Source organism: Podarcis liolepis (assembly GCF_965112155.1).
Source record: "Podarcis liolepis genome assembly, chromosome: Z".
Classification (NCBI taxonomy): domain Eukaryota; kingdom Metazoa; phylum Chordata; class Lepidosauria; order Squamata; family Lacertidae; genus Podarcis; species Podarcis liolepis.
This window is the reverse complement of record NC_139570.1, coordinates 21,794,715-21,815,452: the sequence shown is the minus strand read 5'-3', so window position 1 is coordinate 21,815,452 and position 20,738 is coordinate 21,794,715. Positions and strand designations below refer to the sequence as shown.

The window sequence follows — 20,738 nt, the reverse complement described above, 5'->3', positions numbered from 1 at the left end:
CTGCCTGCCACATGAATACTGATATCTTTATTTCTACAAAACACACAGGCACACAGCTGAGCCTTGCAAGGCCTAATAAACACGAAGGACTTTATTTTCTAATAAAAGCCTTGCTCTAAATGTCACTGCATCCTTTCTTATCTCAGGAAAGGGGTGGTGGTGGTGAATTGTCTATCTTTTAGGTTAATATCCCCCAGCCCCCACTCACCAAATAGTATATGTAACTTGCTCCCACAGTTTGGATTACTTTGGTACATATAATGAAAGAAATGTATATACCCCCATCTTTCCTTGTTGCGGAGGACCTTGCACTGAGACATTAGCTGTGGCACTGTTAGATTTATTGTGACTGCAATGGTGTGCCGCGGGTCTCATTATTCTTCCCTGGCAACACTTTTTTTTAAGGCCATGTAAACAAATTTACATTTTCTGAGCATCTGAATGAAAACGAAAACCAGCACTATGACCCAGGAAGAGAGATTTTATGCAAATTTTAATTAAAATGCAAATCCCATTCCCCATACAAAAATAAAAGAACATCATCTCCAAATGGTTCGTAGCGTGTTTCCTTTACAAAAAATAAAAATAAAAATGGGAATTTTGTTTTCCCCTGGGACTCATTGCTGAAAATATAATGCACAGAATGATGCCGTGTAACCTTGTAAGCACAGTAAATAATCACATCTATAACTCTCAGCGGGTTATATGTGTGTTGATGGAATCTGAGAGAAAGTTTACCCAAGCTGCAGTTTTCTTTCCTCAGTGTTATCAAGGATATATTGACACTAGGCATCTCATCTCTTCTCCTCCCCTCTCCCCAGTAGTTACCTCATGGTTGTAGCTGGGTTGTGGTTTTTTGTTGTTGTTTTTTTACTTTTGGAAAAAGTACACTTTCTTACATGTGTATCCTATGCCCTCCCTAAATCTGCTCTGGGATGTTGCGGGGGGAGGGGAACCAAGAACAGACTTTGGGGGCACATGGGGAAAGGATAAGAGAGAAGATCCACTGCAAAGCCAAATGTCATTGCACTGATGGCATTGAATACTACTGCCCCAGATGCCCTGTCTGCTGCCCACATGCTGTTAGTGGACAAAGGCTCTGCTTTCCATTCTGTTCCTTTATCTTCAAATGGTAGATGCCTTCTAACAGAGGACTCTCCTCTCCTCCTCTTCAGAAAGAGAGGACTGTCACAAATTTAAAACAAGTCCAGTTCTAGTGGACTATTGTTTAAAGGGCGGCGCCTCCAGTGTTTTGTTTTTGATGCCTGTTCAGGCAACCCTAACCCAGACATGCAATTTTAATGCAACTTTATTATGTACATTTACTTCAAAACTACTGATATTTATTATCATTTGATAAGTGTTATGTCAATTTGTTTTTAGCATTTGTTTTAATTGGCATTTTTAAATTAACTTTTTCTCTTTTTTTGTATTGCTTTATGCTTAGAAGTTTCTGCAGACTTTGGCCCAAGATCCCAGGGCAGGTTGCAACATTAAAAACAGTTTAAGACAACTTACAACCACAGAAATGAGGTGGGTTCTAAAAGTATATGTCTCAAATGTCAAAAGGCAGAGTAAAGAGGTGCATCTTCAAAATTCACTGAAAGCTGCAAAATGAGGGTGACTTTTTAATGCTAAGTGGGACGGCAGTTCCACCATTTAGGGACTGCTGCTGAAAATGTCTTCTCCTGGGCCACCCCAACCCCAACCTTCTGAGACTGACAGTACAACCAAGAGGGCCTCCTCTGCTAATCTTAGCCCCCGAGGGTGGTCTGTGGGGAAGCAGGCCTGAGTTGTTTAGGGCTTCGAACACTAACATGAGCACTTTGATTGGGCCCAGATACAAATTGGCGACCAGCACAGCTGGTTCTCTTCTCAAAGTGGCCAGCCAGATGTTCATGTTCATGAAAGCAGGGCTTGAACACAACAGCGCTCTCTACTCCTGCAGTTCCAAGCAACTGTAGAGGTGCTAATTTCAATTTGGAACGAGGCAGCCTTAATTTGTGAATAGTCCTCATTTTCAGTGAATGAATGTCTGAAAACGAAAGGAAAGGAAAGGAAACAGGAAGGCATCACACGATTTCTGCCTTTGGGACGTGCATTGGCTCTTTCACTCTCCCATCCCTTTCTTCACTCTCTCCTGGGCATACATCTAGGCAGAAGCTTTAACAGATGCTGACAGGTTGACAGAGCCTGGTAAATGTACTTGGTTCACTGACATTCGATTCCGAGCAGAGATGGCAGTCCGCTTGGCAGCTCTAAACAACGCAAACATTTGGACTCTGTGCAGAAAAGTTTTAAGTGTGGTCATGTTTGCAGACCAGGCCAAAAATGAAATAAAATAGATATTGGATTTCAGCCATATGAGAATTTCATTGTCTTCCTAAATTAGGTGGGGAAATAAGACTACGCTGACAAGCAATGAAGAAGCTCTAGAATGGAAACAAACTCATGGAAGACATTGCCTTGTTTGCTTCAGGCTCCTAAAACTTGTGACCCATGAAGCCAAATGCATAGGCCAGGATGTAAGGAACTGGATCCAGCCAGTGGGCATAATTGTTACCTCTTGTATCTCCCATGAGCAAAATCTGAGAGATAGGTGTGGTCACCTACCTGTCAGTCACCTGTTATCACAATGATGGTAGGTAACCCACTTTTGCCCACATGGTTTAAAGCCATGTGGGAAAAGGCACAGCCTACAATGTGTGATGATCAACTGATTATAGGGTAATCTCAAGCTCTGTGCAAAGAGCTCCGCAAGTGGCAACAATCAGCTGTTGGCACTTGCAACAAGGCTTTGCAAGACCTCACAGTTAATCAGTGGACCCTAGCACTCTGCACACTCCTCTACAAGACCTGCTCAGCAGATGTCACTGGTTTCTGGCTGACTATTCTCTTGTTAGGTTGATGGCTAGTTAACAACCCAGAATGGGACTTCCGGGTTAGCGCCTCCGGCAATGGCGAATTTTCTCTGATCAGGAGGAATCTGCTTTGTGGAAATTAGGGTCTGGACCACCACGGCGAGGCGGAGACCCATTAAAAACCACAGGCGGGAGAAGCCTGTGGATGTGGGATTCGGCAGGCACCTCTTGCGCCTTCCCTACTCGCGGGGAAACCCGGTTTCGGGGATCCGGAGCGACGTGGGGTGAGGGGCGCGGTGCTTCAAATCAACTGCTCTTTTCACGGAGTGAAGCCGCATTGCTGTTGCCGGAGTGCACTGACTTTTTCCTGTGGACAATTGGACTTTAAACAACTACCCATGAGTAGAACGGAAAATTGGACTATGAAACATCTTAATTTGGCACCGAAGGGGGAAGGTTCTAAACAGGAAGTCCGCCTTCCGCTTTTGTAAATAGATTGAAGCAAAGACATTGCAAGCTAAAGTCTGGAAAGTCTTTTGTAAAGGATTAAATCTCCATCGGCTAAAACTACTAACCCCCCCTTGGAAGCAGGAGAAGAGGGGGAAAATTTTAGATTGTTCAAGCCTGCAGGAGAGAGTAAAGAAAGATAAATTTCCACCGCCTTGAACCTGGGAACGGGTTGCTAGGAAGACAGACGTTTTGGGAAAGTTCATTGACTGTGAATAAAACGTTTGTTGACAGATTGTTAAAAAAGAGAAACATATTGATTCCAATGTTTCCTTTTGCATTTAAAAGGAACAAAATATTTGAAAAACGAAAGTAATTTTGTTGCTGGATCTGCTTTTAAAAGGACAGATACAAATAGAAATTGTTTCCCCTAGAGGGAGCTTTTGAAACTGTTGTTGGAGTCGATCTGGGGAATTCTCCAGCTGTAGAGATTAAAGATCATGAGAACCAGACATTGACCTTGAACAAGAATGTGCCCAGAAGAAGCCTTAGTGATTGCTTTTTGCAAGACAAGTGCTTTACTGGAACAGCTACATGAGAAGATGGATTTGATTACTGTTGTAGTTAATAATTTTGGACAAACAGTGAATACCTATATAGAAACCTCTCAGGAACCGACCCAGGAATCTGCTTTGACAGGGCAAGTTGTGCAGAAGACAAAGGAGGAGGTTGCTGTTGAACCTCAAGTAATACAAGTGGAGAGGAACATAAGCTGTTGTTTTTGATGACCGAACCTGGAGAAAGTCAGATTTGGATAGATGGAGTCTCGTTTGGATTGGAGATGGGAAATTGGATAGATCCTCCTATGCAGGGCTGTTCTGGCTTCTGGGATCTGGTTCTGCGCCGGGGGAGTCTGGAGTTGTCGGGGCCTTTAACTTTGGAGGGACTTTGAAACATGCCTTGAAATACCTTTTGGATTTTAGTGCTAACTATGGAGAATGGGCTGACCTGTCGAGAAGGGATAAAGACATTGTTAGGTTGGAGTCTCCCCGAGATCTACTCCTCAGCGATAAAGGAAGGAAATTAAGAACAAGATCAGCAGAAGACAAAGTAAAGTGCAGGTATAAATATGAAGAAGATCAGCAGAAGGGACATGGAAAAGAGTTAAGAGCCTCGGATAGAAGATCACCAGGTTGATGGACTAAATGGAATGGATAGAAAGGACTGATAGAACCCAAGACCAGGAAGAAGAGACGGTGGATGAAGATTGGAAGAAAGTTTAAAAATTCATTTAGAGAAATATTGTAAAATTAATCAGTGTTAGAAAAAATGTTGGAATGAAACTATTTGGCTTTAGTAGAAATGCTATAAGGAGTTATGTACAAATAAGCTTTTTATGGTAAGACAAGGTTAAAATAAATTAAGACAATTTAATGACAGAACATAGTGAAAGATGGAAAGGATTTGCTGAGATAATTAATAACTAGAATACAAAAAAGGGAGGTGTGAGGAGGTCGATGAAACAAGATAACGAAAGATAAATATTTGGGAATATTGGATTTGTTTTTAATTTTTTGTTCGCTTTTGTTTTTGGTTTTGATGTATTGTGTGTTTTGTTCTCTTTTTTCTTTTTATTGACTTGTATTGTTTAATTTCTTTTTTTCTTCTTTTTTTCTTTTTTTTCTCTGTAATTTTAAATTCTCAATAAATATCATTTAAAAAAAAACATAACCCAGAATGAGAGTCAACAGGAGCCAGGAATCTCTTTTTTGTGTTTGAATGGGCAGTTGTGTGTGTGTGTGTGTGAGAGAGAGAGATAGAGAGAGAGAGATCTGAATTGGCTGAAGGCACATTGAGGGGACCCTACAAGGTAATTTGTAGTGAGGATGGACAAATCTGTCACTTGGTTTCTCTCAGTTTCTATTTCTTTCCAGTCTTAACTTCAGTTCACATTTACACATTAGTTTATGAGGGTAGAGGGAAAATTCTCATTAAAATTCATTTTAGTGTGAATTTCTCCCATTACACACATTTTTTAATGCCATTTAGAGTACTGTGCACATTTTTGCAATGCACTTTCCTCAGTATAATGCATTGTTGTATGCTACTTACATGAATATACGCAGTTTCGTGCTCACTTTTGCTTACTATAGACATTTTTGTACAAATTACAAATTATTGGTTGGAGAACTGCATTGTAAAATTCAGAGCAGCGTTGATTTTGAAGGATAGCTGTGTTTCTATTTCCATGTTGTTTGGGGTAGTGCAAATTAGGTACATTAAGACACCTTAAAGGATACTGAACCCCGTTGGCTCCAAATATACTTCCCATCCCCTAAGCCTCACAGCCATGCTGTGTGTGTGTGTGTATGTGTGTGTTGCTGTGTGTGTGTTCATTGGGGTACCTGGAATTTAATTTAATTGGAGTTGGGGTACTTGGAATTTACTTTGCAAAACCCCAATGTGATCGCTAACCACACTATTAATCACACCTGGCTTGGCCCCAGCCATACCTGCTTCAGAAGCCAATGCAATACAGGAAATTTGAGAGTCAATGAAGTCAGCTTACAGAAGACAAGAGGAGAATCTTTAGTAACATGCTGAGGGTCATGCAGAAGGACTGTGAACTCCAGAATGAACCCTTGGCTTGCTTGTTGCCTATCCCCATGATGTTACATGTGAAAGAGCAATGCCCATCTGTTTTAGTAATACAGAGACAGTCCTCATCACCTGGATATGTTGCACAGTCTCTTCTTAAACTTGGAAAAATCAATTTGCCACAGAGCCCTTCTTCCAGAAAGCATGCCCTTTCTGAATTAAAATTCACCAACAGCCGTTTCTCAGGTAAAACTGTCACTGACATCATTAAGAATGATTTCTGATGAGGAGCAATATAGGTGCATTGCTGTGCATAAGAACAAAATGCCCTGGGTTTTGTGTGTATGTCTTCTATGATATTCATTTCCTCCACTGGAAGGAAGGAAAGTGTGTTTGTGTGTTTACTTGTGTAAGTAGGCAGGCAGGCAGGCAAACAGATACAATACTTGCTTTTATAACTGTGACAAGCTGGCATTTATTTATGTCAACATTCATATCAATTTAGAATTCCATGCATTCTTAACCTTGATGAACAGCAACAGGAGGCATAATCTGTGTACCTGTGTGCACAAATAGTGGAGTTGTATGTCTGTACAGTTAATCACATGTAGTATTCAAGAACTATACACAATAGTTTTCAAGAACAGGTACACAATAGTTGAGCTATACAAATCAAGCAGCTATACACAAACACTAGTATACGTGTAGAAGCAGCTTGTAGATGCATTCAGTGTAATTCAATCTAACAACAACATCAGTTGGGGGTGGGTGATGGACAAACAGGGTGTCAGGTTTGGGCCATGGGTGGCTGTAAGAAATGAGGGAGGAGCCAATGAAGAAAAGCCGTAGAGCAAGCCAAAGCGAAGGGCTAACCAGGAGGCAAAGACAATGAGCACTCCAGAAGAAAGGGCTGAAGGAAAATCTGGAAGACAAGATCAGAGAATAAGCCAAGAGTCAGGGCAAAGAGCAAGAAGATAAATAAAAAAGCACACCAGTGCTCATGAAAACCATGTTGCTGAAGCAAGCCTGGAAAAAGGAAACCCTTTATATTCTTTCTGTTCATAAGGAGCCACTGATCAGCCTGGGTGGGCCACTCTAGGAAGCTGCCCCATGGCAAGTCCGACCATTGCTCCACCTAGGTCAATATTGTTTACATTGACTGTCAGCAGCTCTCCAGGATTTCAGGCAGAGGATATTCCCAGCCCTTCATGGAAATGCCAGGGATGGAACCTAGGAGCTTCTGAATGGAAAATAGACACTCAGACACTGAGCTTTGGCTGTTCCCCTAAGGTGGAGTGAGTCTTGAACATTATTCACTAAGAAGGTTGCCACCTGCATTTCTGTGGTTCATCACACAATGCAAGCAGGAGTGGCCAGCTTGGGAGGGTAGTGCCACTGCTGCTTAGTTAGATGTTGGTGTGGGGTGTGGGTGTGTAGGGTGGTGGTGAGGTTGAGGTTGTGTGGGCATACCAGCAATTGTGCCAGATTGTCTTGGGCAGTGTACTCACTCAACTTCAATTTCACCACTGCCCTCCCCTGCACCACTCAAGTAAGCAACAGGGATACCACTGTTGAGAGGGCAACTCTGTGATTCTGCCCTTCCATGTGAACCACTCCTGCAACACAGTCACACATGGAAACAAGCATCTATTGGCATGGACTGCAATTCAAGATTCTGACAAAATTTAACTTTGAAAGCCCTAATCCAGATTGGGACTTGCAAGGCTGCCTTCTCCTGTATGAATCTTAGAACCTCAGGTTGTGCAGTGGATCACTGTGCCTGGCTATTAACCAGAAGGTTGGTGGTTCAAGCCCCACCAGGAGTAGCTGTGGACAGGATTCCTATAAAGCGGTACCTCAGGTTAAGTATTTAATTCGTTTGGGAGGTCTGTTCTTAACCTGAAACTGTTCTTAACCTGAAGCACCACTTTAGCTAATGGGGCCTCCTGCTGCTGCTGTACCGCTGGAGCCCGATTTCTGTTCTTATCCTGAAGCAAAGTTCTTAACCTGAAGCATCATTTCTGGGTTAGCGGAGCGTGTAACCTGAAGCGTATGTAACCTGAAGCGTATGTAACCTGAGGTAGCACTGTATTGCAAAGGGTTGGACTAGATGACCCTCTGGGTGGGGTTGCCGTATTTCAAAAAGCCTGGACACAAAAGTTATTTTTGAGCCATCTTTAAGGAAATTCTCCAAAAAATCAACACTTCTGACAAGGGTTGCCATACATCTGGCTATTTCTGATGGACGAATCTCAGGTGTGTCCGGGGAGACCTGGACTTATGACAGCCCTACCTCTGGGTCCCTTACTGCTAACAATTCTGAGATTCATTTTTGAGATCTACTATTGAGAGCATCTTGTGACTGCCTTCTGAGGCACGCTTTGTTGCAACGTGTGACAGGGGTTTTCCATCACAAAAACATGTATGTGAAACTACTTGCCCTGAAAGGTTAGACCAAGAATGTGGAACCTTTTTTAATCAGAAGGTCACATTCCTTTTGGGATCCACATGCCATGGTAGGTGGGGACATAGGCAAAAGTGGGCAAAACAACATGTGCAAATTTTACCTTTGCAAAGTAGGCTATTTTTTTCACCCATGCTGCATATGCATTATGCATTTAAAGTACTATGATCCCACTTTAAATAGACTTGGCCTCCCCCAAAGAATTCTGGGAGATGTAGTGTGTTACAGGTACTGAGAGTTGTTAGGAGACCCATATTTCCCTCACAGAGCTACAACTTCCAGAGGGATCAACTGTTAACCTACACTTAGAACTGTAGCTCTGTCAGGGGAATAGGAGTTTCCTAACAATTCACAGCAACTTGAACATAACAAAGTTCCCAGGATTCTTTGGGAGAAGCTATAACTGTTTAAAATGGTATTACAGTAATACCTCCGTGAATGTCCGCCTTGTCTAGCGTCAATTCCAGCGAACATCCGTGGCAAACCCGGAAGTACCGGAACGGGTTGCTTCCAGGTTTGCCGCTCATGCATGCACAGAAGCGATAAATCGTCCATGCGCAGAAGTGCAAACTGCTCCGTGCACGTGCGCAGATGCAGCACTTTGCCCGGTGTCCTTTTCGGCTAGCGGCTGGGGCTCTGGAACTGATCCCGGCTGCAAAACAAGACATGACTGTATACTGCTTTAGATGTACAGTGCAGATGGAACCTAAGTGTTTATATGAAGACTTTTGATTAAAGTTAAATTTAAACATTAACTGGTGTTTTTCAATACTGTTCAATACAAATCTGTGGGGGGTTTTTTAAAGTAAACAAAAACAAACAAGAAAAACGAGGATACTTCCTTCTCATTCCAAATATTGAAAGTCTCATTAATGTTTTAAAATAATCTCTTTCTGAACAATGGAAGCAAGAATGTTTCCACTGGAAGATTATAATTCAGGAAATGTTCACCTTTGCCTACAAAGTAAACCAAGTCAGTGTCCTATTTTTAAAGTGATTGGGGGAAGCCTCAAATTTAATTTGGCATTTCACCTTTGTAATTAAGAGCCATCTGTCTTTATTTCTTTATCCTAGCTCTGCCTCTTTGCCTGGATTCTTGTCGGGAGATGAATGGAACTTATGGAATAAGTTCACTATACTGAAGAGAAAGCTACCACATTATAAATGAACATTCATAGCAGTTATGAATGAAGTGGCCAAATGGTTGCATCTCAGCGAGTCACCAACATTAGTACTTCACAACAAAATTTAGGACAGAAATGTAAGGGCACCTTACAAATTTATTTATTTTATTTACCCACTCTTCACAACCTCAGAGTAAGAAATAACATCGAAACAATACAATAAAGCAATGTTTCAATTAAATACAAACTAATGTGAAACCAATACTATACTAGCAGCCTAACTACAGCAGCTCAACAATGGGTACCACTTTCATCAAAAGCATTGATGAATAGTGACAGGTTCACCAGGTGCTGAAAATCCCAGCAATATTGGTGCAACATACACTTGAGAAAATAGAGCAGTTCAAAGCTGGGAGCCCCCACTATTGAGATATCTAAAAGTTAAGGATCAGAGATGGGGGGTGTTGGTGGTGAACAGCATCAAGTCAGCAATCAAATTTCATTCACTGGTGTCCAGTTATACACAAGCAGGTATTCTACAATAGTAGACCATAATAAGTGGCCAGTCTCAGTTATGTGGAGTGCTTAAACAGGTGCATATTGTTATGTACTGAAGTTCTCACCCTGGGCCAGCAGGGGGATACTGTAGATAGTTATGCAAATAAGGGATCAAAAGTGACATTCAGTGATTGGATAGTTACAGAAAGTGGTTACAGTTGCGTTGTAGTGGAGCTCTATATACGCAGGCTGGCTGAACCCTTCAGTTCAGTTCTGTCCTGGCCTGTGAATAAACAAGAGGTGTTTGAAGAATCGCTGTGTCATCTGATATGTTCACCCACAACTTAACACGTATTCCACTCAACACTTGGGATAGTCAAGCCTATCAATTCTGATTTTTCTCTGTTACACATTTTCCCAGTCTTATTTTCAGTAAACCACATTTCTTCAATAGTCTGCTTAAAAGAAAAAGAGTCCCCATCAGCATATCTGTGTATATTTATCCTAATATGCATACTTCTGTATGCAATTTTGCCTGATACACATATTTCCCCAAACAAATTCTCCTAATAATGCATATTTGTATATTATATGCATTTTAATGCACACTTTCCCATAATACATATCTATTTTTGCACCTTTTATATTTGATTGGAGAACTAAATTGCAAAATCCATGGAAATGAAAAGTTCAAAGGATGACTGAACTTCAGAACACATATTGTTGCAGAAAAGTTAAGTTTGCATTAACATGCTAGCCAAACCATATTTCTCCTTCATCCCTACTCAGTTCATGAGATGGTCAGTGCAGTGACATTAGTACTGGAGGTGGGGGGGGGCTGCTCCAGCCCCCCATTGCATGATTATCTGGACATGAATGCACATATGACTATACCAAGCTTCTACTTTACATGGTGTTTTACCACTGGGTCAAAAGCATGAGTGCAGAAGGGAAATGGCATACAGTTCCCTTACCTTTCTTTATTGTCTCCTCTGTGCTGAATGACAGACTACAAGCCTTCTGGGCAAAGTTTGATGGTGCTATATAAAATAAGAACAGCAGAAACAACAACAAAGGATGAGAAGAATTTTGGTGCACTATATTCAGAGACTGTCCTCCAGAGAGGGCACCACAGTAGTCTGGTCCAGTAATAATTGGTTCATGTATGACTACAGCTGGGTCCACTAAGGTCAAATATTTTCCTTCTGCCCACAGCTTTTCTGGATCCAACCTCAAGATACTACAGCTCAATATGTCAGGCCCACATAATTTGTGAAACTCCCCCTCCCCATGAGGCAACAGAAGCTTGTGCCCACACCTAGTAATTGACAACTGAACAATCCTGATTTTGCGGTTCCAGCCTTGCAAAGAAACAAAAAACTATAGGCTGTGCTTCAGTGAACTCTCTCTACTGATTTTCTTTCTGTGTCTTTTTTGTTTGCTTGTACTAGTGTGGCTTCTAGCAGGTGGGGTAGGGTGGTTGAGTGTGTGTTCGCATTTGGCAAATTGTGCTGTTTTCTTCCCATCTGCTTTCAACTTTTCATTGTTGGGCATGCTCTTCCCCCTTAAAAAAAGAAGAAGCAATGGTAAGACCTTAAAAAAACAACAAGGGGTGGTATTAATGGAGGGTGGGTATAGATGGCAAGTTGCTTGCATATGAGTTGGTTCATGCCGACACTAAACCTCATGAACTCTGTGATTTGTAGAATTCAACTTAATGAAGCTTTTCAATAAACTGGATCTAAAGGTTCCCTATACCCAAGTGCAGGAATCTTTCACCTATAGAAGGAGATGTATTTTCAGAGGATGGGAACCTTTGGGTCTATTCCCTCATCTCTTCGAAGCCAGTGGCAGCAGTGATTCTCCAAACATAAAAGCAATGGCAAAATTCCCTCTGATGGCCATTTAGCACATTTTTAAATCCTCACATCTATAAGCAAGTTGGTATCCTTGCCTCTCTGAGCCGAATAATATAACTTAATTTCAGCTTTCTGATCATAACAATTCAAAGGGAATGTTATGCAATTTATTCATCTTTGCTTGCAGGAATTCATCAAACAATCGCAGCTTAATGCCCCAGTTTCCCTCCCTATTTGCACAGATGAAGAATTATACCAGCTCCAGCTCAGCAAGGGATAGCAGCATTAAAGACACTGCATGGGGAATTTTTCCACTCATATTGCTAAAATCCTTCTCAAAGCTTCTATTGCTATTGAGCTAGCAAACACCAGCCTCTCCACCGCAGGGGCTCCCAGTCCCGTGGCATTAACCAGGAGAGATAGGAGGCAAAGAAATTGTAAATCTCTAATGAGCCTGAACTGGGCTTGTTCCCTTCGCCTTTCTAACCCTGCCAATATAATCCTGCTAACCTCTTCCCCTTTTGCTGGGTTTAGACTGAGGCTGGCCCAAAATTTGCCTCAAATCTTCCCACAAAATATTTCCAGTCCCTGAAGAAAATGGGGGACTGATTTTCTACTACTCATGTCTCATGCTTTTCTCATTTTAAGTCTTTTTAGAGCAGAGGCCTGGAGACAAATCCTGCAATCTGCTTTTCTTACTGTGCAATACATAAGACACCAAAAGTACTTTATAAAACATTCTTCACTGACCCTTTCTTGGGGAGGTTGTTGGTTAATGGTCTAAGATGGTTGATGTTTCAGTACTGGGAGCATATGACTGATGGTTGGGGATCTCTGTATTTTTGAAAGAGGTGATACCCCTCCAGCTGAGGAGAAAGTACACCTGTGTTTGAGAGGGAGTGAGAAGGTGCTCGTGCAGAAAGAGGGCTTATAATTGGAGTGCATCTGTCTGGGGGAACAAAACCCACCCTACTATTAGACAAAGTGAGGCAATGGTTTTGGTTGTCAAGAAATGCAGCAAATTCTTTACTTCCTTTAATTTATTGTAGTGTATGTTCTTCCCTGCTAGAGATGATGAAGAAGAACACTTCTGGGATCTTCTGTCTCAGCTGGCCTTGGGTACCATGTTCCTTGTCTTATTGTGGGTGGGGGTTGCCACCACAAACAGCAAAATATATTGGGCCAGCTTTGCTGGTTGTGTGCGTCGTGCCTGCTAAGGGTTTCTCTTGCCCAGTGTATGTAGCACTACCATGGTGGAAGGATCTGTCAAATTTGGTTCTCTCTGTTTCTTGTTTTTCTGGTCTTAAATACAGTCCTCCAGATTTGCCTTTAAAAAAATATCCTCATGAAATTTCTTCAATATTTTATTGTGGATTTCTTCTATTGTTAAAAAACATTTTTGCCTGCAGTCTGACTAATGTGCATGATTTTGCAAGCAATTTCTTTTAATATAATGCATTTTTGTATGCTGTTTTCACTGATGTATGCATTTCCTATGCACATTTCTGCCTAGTATGTGCATTTTAGTAAACATGCACCTCCCCTTCCACTCTACAATTTCCTCCCTCTGTTTTGTTTTCTGTACTGTAGAAATTTAAACTGTAAGTTCCTGTTTGTGTGTGTTGTGTTTTCTTTCTATGTGTGATAATGTTATGCTACAAAGCACACTGGATATTACCGTACTTGCATTATATAACAGTACTGTCAGGAGCTTTGGGGCTCCCACAAAATTCTGTACACCCAATCTACACAAATAAATGCCAGCTAAGGAATTTCTCTGTTGCCTGTGTCTTTCACAGTTGGCAGGCTCATGGGCTTCCTGTACTTCCACCCACTGGAGGAAGAAGAGTGGGGGGGAACGCACCGCCCCCGGCAGCGCCATCCCGGTGGGTTCTATCGTGGCTGCCCCCCCACCCGTGCTGGACGCCACACCCCCACAGGTGGCATGTCACGACCCCAGGACACGCGCCAGCCTTGCCCCTGCCTGCTCTCCACTACCCCCCGGTGCCAGAGCATGAAGCTCCACCACTGCTTCCGCCTGCCCACCAGTTTATTCATTTTTCTGCTGCTGCATTGCTAAAGCGACTGTATTGCTTTCTTCCAGCTGCCCTGGTTGTCATCAATAATTTCCCTGCATCATCCAGCGTTGGACTATGACAATCCTCCATCTTAAGTGACATCATTTCTGACTCTGGCAGCCTTCTGTTCATAAACCTTCTTGAGATGTATGATGACTCAGTGGGAAATTACTGGCTTTTTGACATTGCCTGGCCAATTTCTCTGGCTCTGGCTCTCCTGAAATTTTCAGCTCCCCACCCCCGATTTATGCTGTGAAACGTTTTGGAAGCGCATTATTTCCCCAGCAGCGTGATTTGATGGTCAACTTACTAAGGCAAAGACTGCTGTGCTGGAGTAATGAAGCAACTCAGGAAAATGCAACCCCAATGTGCAACACTTTATATATATTCTTCATACATACATACCTTTGCACATACATAATTGTATTTCTACGCTACCTTTCCGCAGTTCAAACCACGCTCAAGATAGTTAACAACATGAAAAAATACATAACTACAACATAGGAATAGTAGTAATAATAAATAAAACATTAAAAGGCACAACAAAACTGAACAATCTAAAATAAAGATACAAAAACCAACAACAGCAACAACCTCCTTCCCAACAAAACTACCCAAACAATACCCTAGCCCAAGATTCTGTTAAGCAGCTTCACCCAGGCCAGGTGGGAAAAAACCTACAAGGCTCTTCCGGGACTTACAGCCCTATTCTCTTGACTGTGATTTAACTGTTTCAATAGAATTGTAGAGTTGCAAGGTATCCCAGGGGTCAAGGTATCCCAGGGTAATAAATCTAATTAATAATAATATGGATAAAGAAGGTTGTGTTGAGTTGAATAGGGCAGTCACATCACTGATCTCTTTTCTATCCTGGTCAACAAGATCAGCCCTCCTGCTCCCCTTTGCATGAATGCAAAACTGCAATAACAAAAATGGGAGCTTTGCCTTGAGGACTAATGAACTGCAGTAGCCATGTGTGTGTCCATAAACTGAGGAGTGCCCAAAGTACATATTTCTTTGTTTTTCTAGCAGGGGAGGGGCCTTTGGTTTGATAGAGTTCCAATATCAGGGTGAAGATCTATGAGTCTTACCATCAGTGGTGTTTGCTTTCTCACTTTCCAGCCTTGCAAAACAACAACAATATGCCCTTTATTATATTATGCAAAGATGGTTTGCGCTACAAATGCTGCAACCTAATTGGGACGCAAAACTTGTTAAAATCTAACCACAGACCAGCTTCACAGAGCAACTCAGAACAAGAGAGCATTGAACTGATTCACTGTTGTTAACCTCTGCCCTTCATGGGAGCTAAAAACTGTTCATGTCAAGCGTTTAAGCTGGAGAACCTCAAGACCTTCCCAAAGAAAGAAGGATGATAATTTAGAGCATCAAGGACTATCTAAACCAAAATCTCCATTCAAGGTGGTCAAAGTTGGCATTTACTGGCAGGTATCAATCAGCAACTGGTAAGTGACCAGAAATTCTTCACATGGAATTTTTTTCTGTAGGAGAAAGGGAGGAAAAACAGCTGGAAAGCAATCATAACAAGAGCCTTGCAGAGCTTAGAGGAATATGAAGTATAAAGAGATGATTATTTCCTGTGGATATTGATGATGAATTGAAGGGGATCTGGAGCAAATAAGAAAAATGACCGCCCTCAGAGATGTCTGAACTTGCCTTGTTTCAAGGTTAAAGGGGGTGGTGGAAGAAACATCCTTCCTGGAACACCTGAGGCCTCAGCATAAGGAGAGTACTAAATATCTGGGTCACAAGTAATCAGAAGTTAGAACTTCCTCTTGGCCCCTTTTCATTTAATTAATCCTTCCTCCAGTTGGACAATGTGGCGACAATGTTAGTTATTACAGGGGACATTTTACAGAGGAAATTAATTCATGTCAAAGAAATTGCATGATGTGCTAAGTAGCAAGATAAATAAGCAAACTCTGTCTCCCTTCCTTTAAAAAAAGAAAAGAAAAAAGACCCTGCTTGGGCTGCCTTACTGAAAGGCTACCCACAGGGAGTCTTGCTTCTGTAAACCAGTTACTGTAGTAGATATAATCAGAGTTTGTGTTGAAGTTGTCGATCTTTTCTTCATACAGTACTCTGAGTGAATGGCTTCCACAAACCATGAAAGGTTTGGCGATTAAAAGGGAGGGTGTGTGTACAACACTGGATGCCCCAAGAGGGTCTGCTGCCTGTGAGTGATCCCATGAGGAACAGTGATTTTACCCACTTTTATTTGTTTGTGGAAGATTATGCAATGCAAAAATCCTGCATTTATTCAGCAATTCAAGCTACAGTGAAACAGGCTGGGGGGAGGGAGGAAGATTGCCTGTCAACCACTATCCAGAATTTTGCATCAGCCTTTCCATGCTGGACAATGTGCTGCCAATGCAGAGCAGCCCATGGCCACATCCACACCATACATTTAAAGCACTACGATACCATTTTAACAGTTGTAGCTTGCCCCCTCAAAGAATCCTGGGAACTATAGTCTGGTAAGATGCTGAAAGATGGTAGAAGATACACCCACCCAAGCTATAATTCTCAGAGTGGTTTCACAATCATTCCTGTTGGACTGTGGGAATTATAATTCTATGAGGGGAATAGGGGTTGTCTAGCAACTTTCAGCACCCTTAACAAACTACACTTCCCTTGATTGTTTGGGGGAAAGCCATGATTGTTCAAAGTGGAATGATAGTGCTTTGAATGTATAGTGTAGGTGTTGTTGGTTTGTGGCATCCATCTGTATCAAGAAACTATGGAGTATGCCTCTGCCCTCCAGGGATGAAGTCAAATCGCTGTGTTGGCAGCACCGAAGTGACTTCCATGGGCTGCCCAGATGGCAAGACTCCACTCTTGGCCTCACTGATGTGGTCCAAAGGAAATCAGAGCAATGTATTTGGCACAAGCTTGGCTGAAGGAAGTAGGCGTACAAGGCGCCATCCAGACGTCTTAGGGACTCCACTCCAGATTTGTGTAGGGTTTACTCCATAGCCTTTTATTCTCCCAAAGATATCCCACAAGGCAGCAGAGGTTTAGGATCAGAGTTTTCTTTCTCCTAGATGGGCTACCTTTCCAGGTTGATGAGCCCCATCTGCCCCTCACTTCCCTCTACAGCATGTGCAGAACCTGCCTTCTTGAACGTTGGACCCACTGTTGGTCTCGTCTGCTCAATCTTCCAGAGCCTGTCTCTGCATGCAGGGGAAGCTCCTATCTCACTAAGGGTTTGAGACCCATCGGCTACCCTCATCTGGTTTAGGCAGTCAGTCGAAGCAGTTCCTGGATTGTGGCCACTGTTGCATGCTTCTGGGAGCCACAGGCAGTGCCGGATTACCAAATAGGCAGAGTAGGCACCGGCCTATGGGCTCCACACCTTTTAAGGGCCCCATGACAACAGATCAAAATAATATTGATTTGATCTAGAAAGAAAATTACAATCAAGCTTTCTTAGTTCAATGTTATCCCACTAGAGCGTGCACACGTGAAACCTCCAGATACGAAGCTTTTTGTGGGTAAGTGTGTCACGCGTACCCGCTGACTCCAGATCCTAGTAGAATATTCACAAGTAGCCCAGTAGAAGCTTTGAGATAATTTGTGAGCCCCCCCCCCCCGAGATTTCCACTGCCTAGGGGCCTCCACAGGGTTTAATCCGGCACTGGCTCCAGTTGAGAGCTGAGTGCAGGATGGGAACCAAAGGTGGGCAGATTACTGAAGAAGGAGCATGACGTGTCCCCCACCAGAGGTACTACCCCCTCCTGCAACACCCCACGCATCCTTGTGTGGATGTGGCTCCTGGCATTAAGAGAAATGGAGCATGTACACATCACTGCTTTGTGGAGAATTAGATGCTGGAAGGAAGGAATTTACTTCATCAGTGATCACAGCTCCCTGGGGATTTTCCACAAACATAGGCAGCACCACCAGCTGCACCACCAGCTTCCTACCTAACACATCATGCACAGGTATGACCACCCCAGGACATGGTTTGAGGGCACATAGGAATCTTTCTAAAGATGAGGAAGTCTCCAGTAGGAGACCGCATGGGAGCCAAACACCCTCCTTGTGCACACCGATTATGAAAGAAAACCCGTCTCTCTCTCTCTCTCTCTCTCTCTCTCTCTCTCTCTCTATATATATATATATGCACACACACCATGAAGAAAATAAATAAATTGCAGCTGTACAGAATGGGGAACCTTTGTGGGGGATGCCTGGATGAAGGCTAGAGAGGGGTCGTTGAGAGCATGTAGAAACTAACCTTCTATGCTTAGATAAAACTCAGATAGTCTGCTCCTCCCACTTTTGTCTCTGGCTCCACCCACTAATGGTATGTGGCCCTTGGAAGGTTACCCAAAATGGAATGTGGCCTTTAGCCTGGAAAAAAGGTGTTTCCCACATCTGGGCTGCTGCCCCAATAACCAAAGGATTGCAACAACACACCTTGGGGCCAGGCAGCTCCTTCCTTGAACGTGAGGGTGCCCCTACACGCCCCTTTGTACCCTGACTGAAAACATGGTCAGGGAAATGACGGCAGCAGAATGTAACATACAATGATATTAATCTCTCTGTCCACTTTTGTTTCAAGCCCTGTGGTACATGGAAGGTAACCTAAGAAGTGAATGTTGCCCTTGGAATGAATAAAAACTTCCTTGCTCCTGCCATATAGATAAGAGAAAATAACCACAAGGGCTACTGTTTCATATGTGTTCCTACTGTTTGGTATAGGTTTATATCTTTATGTGTATTTTTGTCTGTCTATCTATCTATCTATCTATCTATCTATCTATCATCTATATCATCTATCTATCTATCTGAATTTAGTATCTGAATTTTCTTTCCTCCACAGAACTTGTTAACTATGCAGACCAAAGTGTAGACCAAAGGAACTAGGCTTCCCATATACAAGGGATTTCAATTTTTTAATTTGATTTTTGTCTGTGATCCTAAGCTCCAAATCTGATAGCACTAACCCCCAAGTAAATACATTAAGCTCAAGCTCTTTCTCTATCAAGCCTTACACACATACAGAAAAAGAGAGGGGAGGGGAAGAGAAAGGCAATGAAAGCAGGACTTATCTGCGGATGTTCCTAGATGCAATCAGCCCACCTTTTTAATGCCCTTGCAATTCCAACCTGGGCATTCGTTCAGAGAAGACAAACCAACTTATTTGGCAGCATAATCCACCTCATGAATTTATGCCTTGCCTCTCCCCAGATTCGAGAGCCTGGAAACACACAATCTTCCCTGCTGCGTTTTTAAGTCTACATCCTCCCAGATACAAGATAAAGGCTTAATAGCTCCAATTCAGAGCTGTTTTCATATTCAGGCATAAGTTATGGATACGGCAACAGATCAGCACTTCTTGGCCATTTTTCATTGGCTCTGGTTCACTGCTTTAAACAGTCTGAGTCAAGGCCATGTTTTAACGCCATAGACGGTCTATTCAAATACCAGTATGACCACATTTTAAAAGCCACCCTGTACCACTTCATTGCCGCAGATGTCCTTTACATCTGGCTGGGGCCATTTCTCTGCATGTCAACAGTAATTCATTTTAACAGCTGTCTCTTTTGACAAGCTTAGTGTCAGACTCTAAAATGACAGGGTGACAGTTTTCCTTTTTCTTGAAACAGAGCATAGTGCAAATTAACTGTTCGGATGCAGGATCCCTGAATGCTTTGTGGAGGGGGGAGCACAGTGCTCAGAACACATTGAATAGATTTGAGGAACCGTTTGCATTGGAGAACTAAAGATGCTTAAAAAAAGAGGGGGAGGACTCAAGAGGGCTTAACAAACTAGGGTACTTCTCATGCGATTCCTATCGGTACTTGAAACTGCGGAGCCCAGAGCACCTTAAATGCAGATGAAAGAGGCGTTGAAAATAAACAGTAGGAATTTGCAAACTAGTGCAATGGATAGATTTGCTGTCCTATGCAAATAGACAAGATAATGTCCTGTCTAGTGATTGAGCACAGTTAAAATGCTTGTTAATATATATCAGCTGATGGTTTCATAGGCATCAACCTACAAACAAACTGTGCGCACACCATTGCATGTAACTGTTTTCTCTCTTTCTCGTGCACACACATGCACACAACAAAACTATTGAGTGTAGTAATTGCATCATTTCCATTTAATGATGTACAATCCAGCATGGGTGACTGTTTTAGATCTACAATTACAGTGGTGCCCCGCAAGACGAATGCCTCGCAAGACAAAAATCTCGCTAGACGAAAGGTTTTTTCATTCGCGATTTGCCTCGCAAGACGAATTCCCCTATGGGCTTGCTTCGCAAGACGAAAACGTCTTGCGACTTTGTTAAACCGTTTAAACCGTGCTTCGCAAGAAGAAAAATTCGCTAGACGGCAAAAATTGCGGAACGAATTAATTTCGTCTTGCGGGGCACCACTGTATATCAAGCCCCTCCTTCTCTGGCTTCCATTTTGGTGTATGTTGAGCTAATATATTTTAGGGGAGCAACTAGACATTTAATGATGAAACATGCTTTCAAGTCAGTTTTGTTTTTCGCATCCGTCTGCCTCAAGAGACAATTGAAGAGTGCACCTTTGGAAGTGAAGTCAAACTGTGCCTGCTAGATGAGACATGTTTTGTTGCAGCTGGGGCAGATGAAGGCATCCGATTGTGCTGTGGCAGATTCCTCCAAAATGAATTACACTGATTATTATTTTTTAATGCATTAAATTCACTTGTACTAATACTGAAACTGGAATGTGAAGGAGGTAGGAGAAGGTAGGTCTCATAAAATTAAATTTAAATTTAAAAATAAGATAAAACACTGTAAATGT

At 42.4% G+C, this 20,738-nt stretch overlaps 1 long non-coding RNA gene across 2 annotated transcripts; it reads right to left on the bottom strand.

Annotated features, from left to right (window-relative positions):
• Positions 1-6,397: 6,397 nt before the first annotated feature.
• LOC310698122 lies at positions 6,398-19,227 on the bottom strand. 2 transcript variants are annotated; one of them, XR_014521339.1, is made up of 3 exons: positions 19,039-19,227; positions 10,967-11,032; positions 6,398-6,828 (listed from the first exon to the last, which is right to left on the bottom strand). It is a non-coding gene; the product is annotated as an uncharacterized lncRNA (long non-coding RNA). The 2 variants fall into 2 exon arrangements; XR_014521340.1 differs by lacking the exon at positions 6,398-6,828 and adding an exon at positions 9,779-10,270.
• Between the last annotated feature and the right edge of the window lie 1,511 nt (positions 19,228-20,738).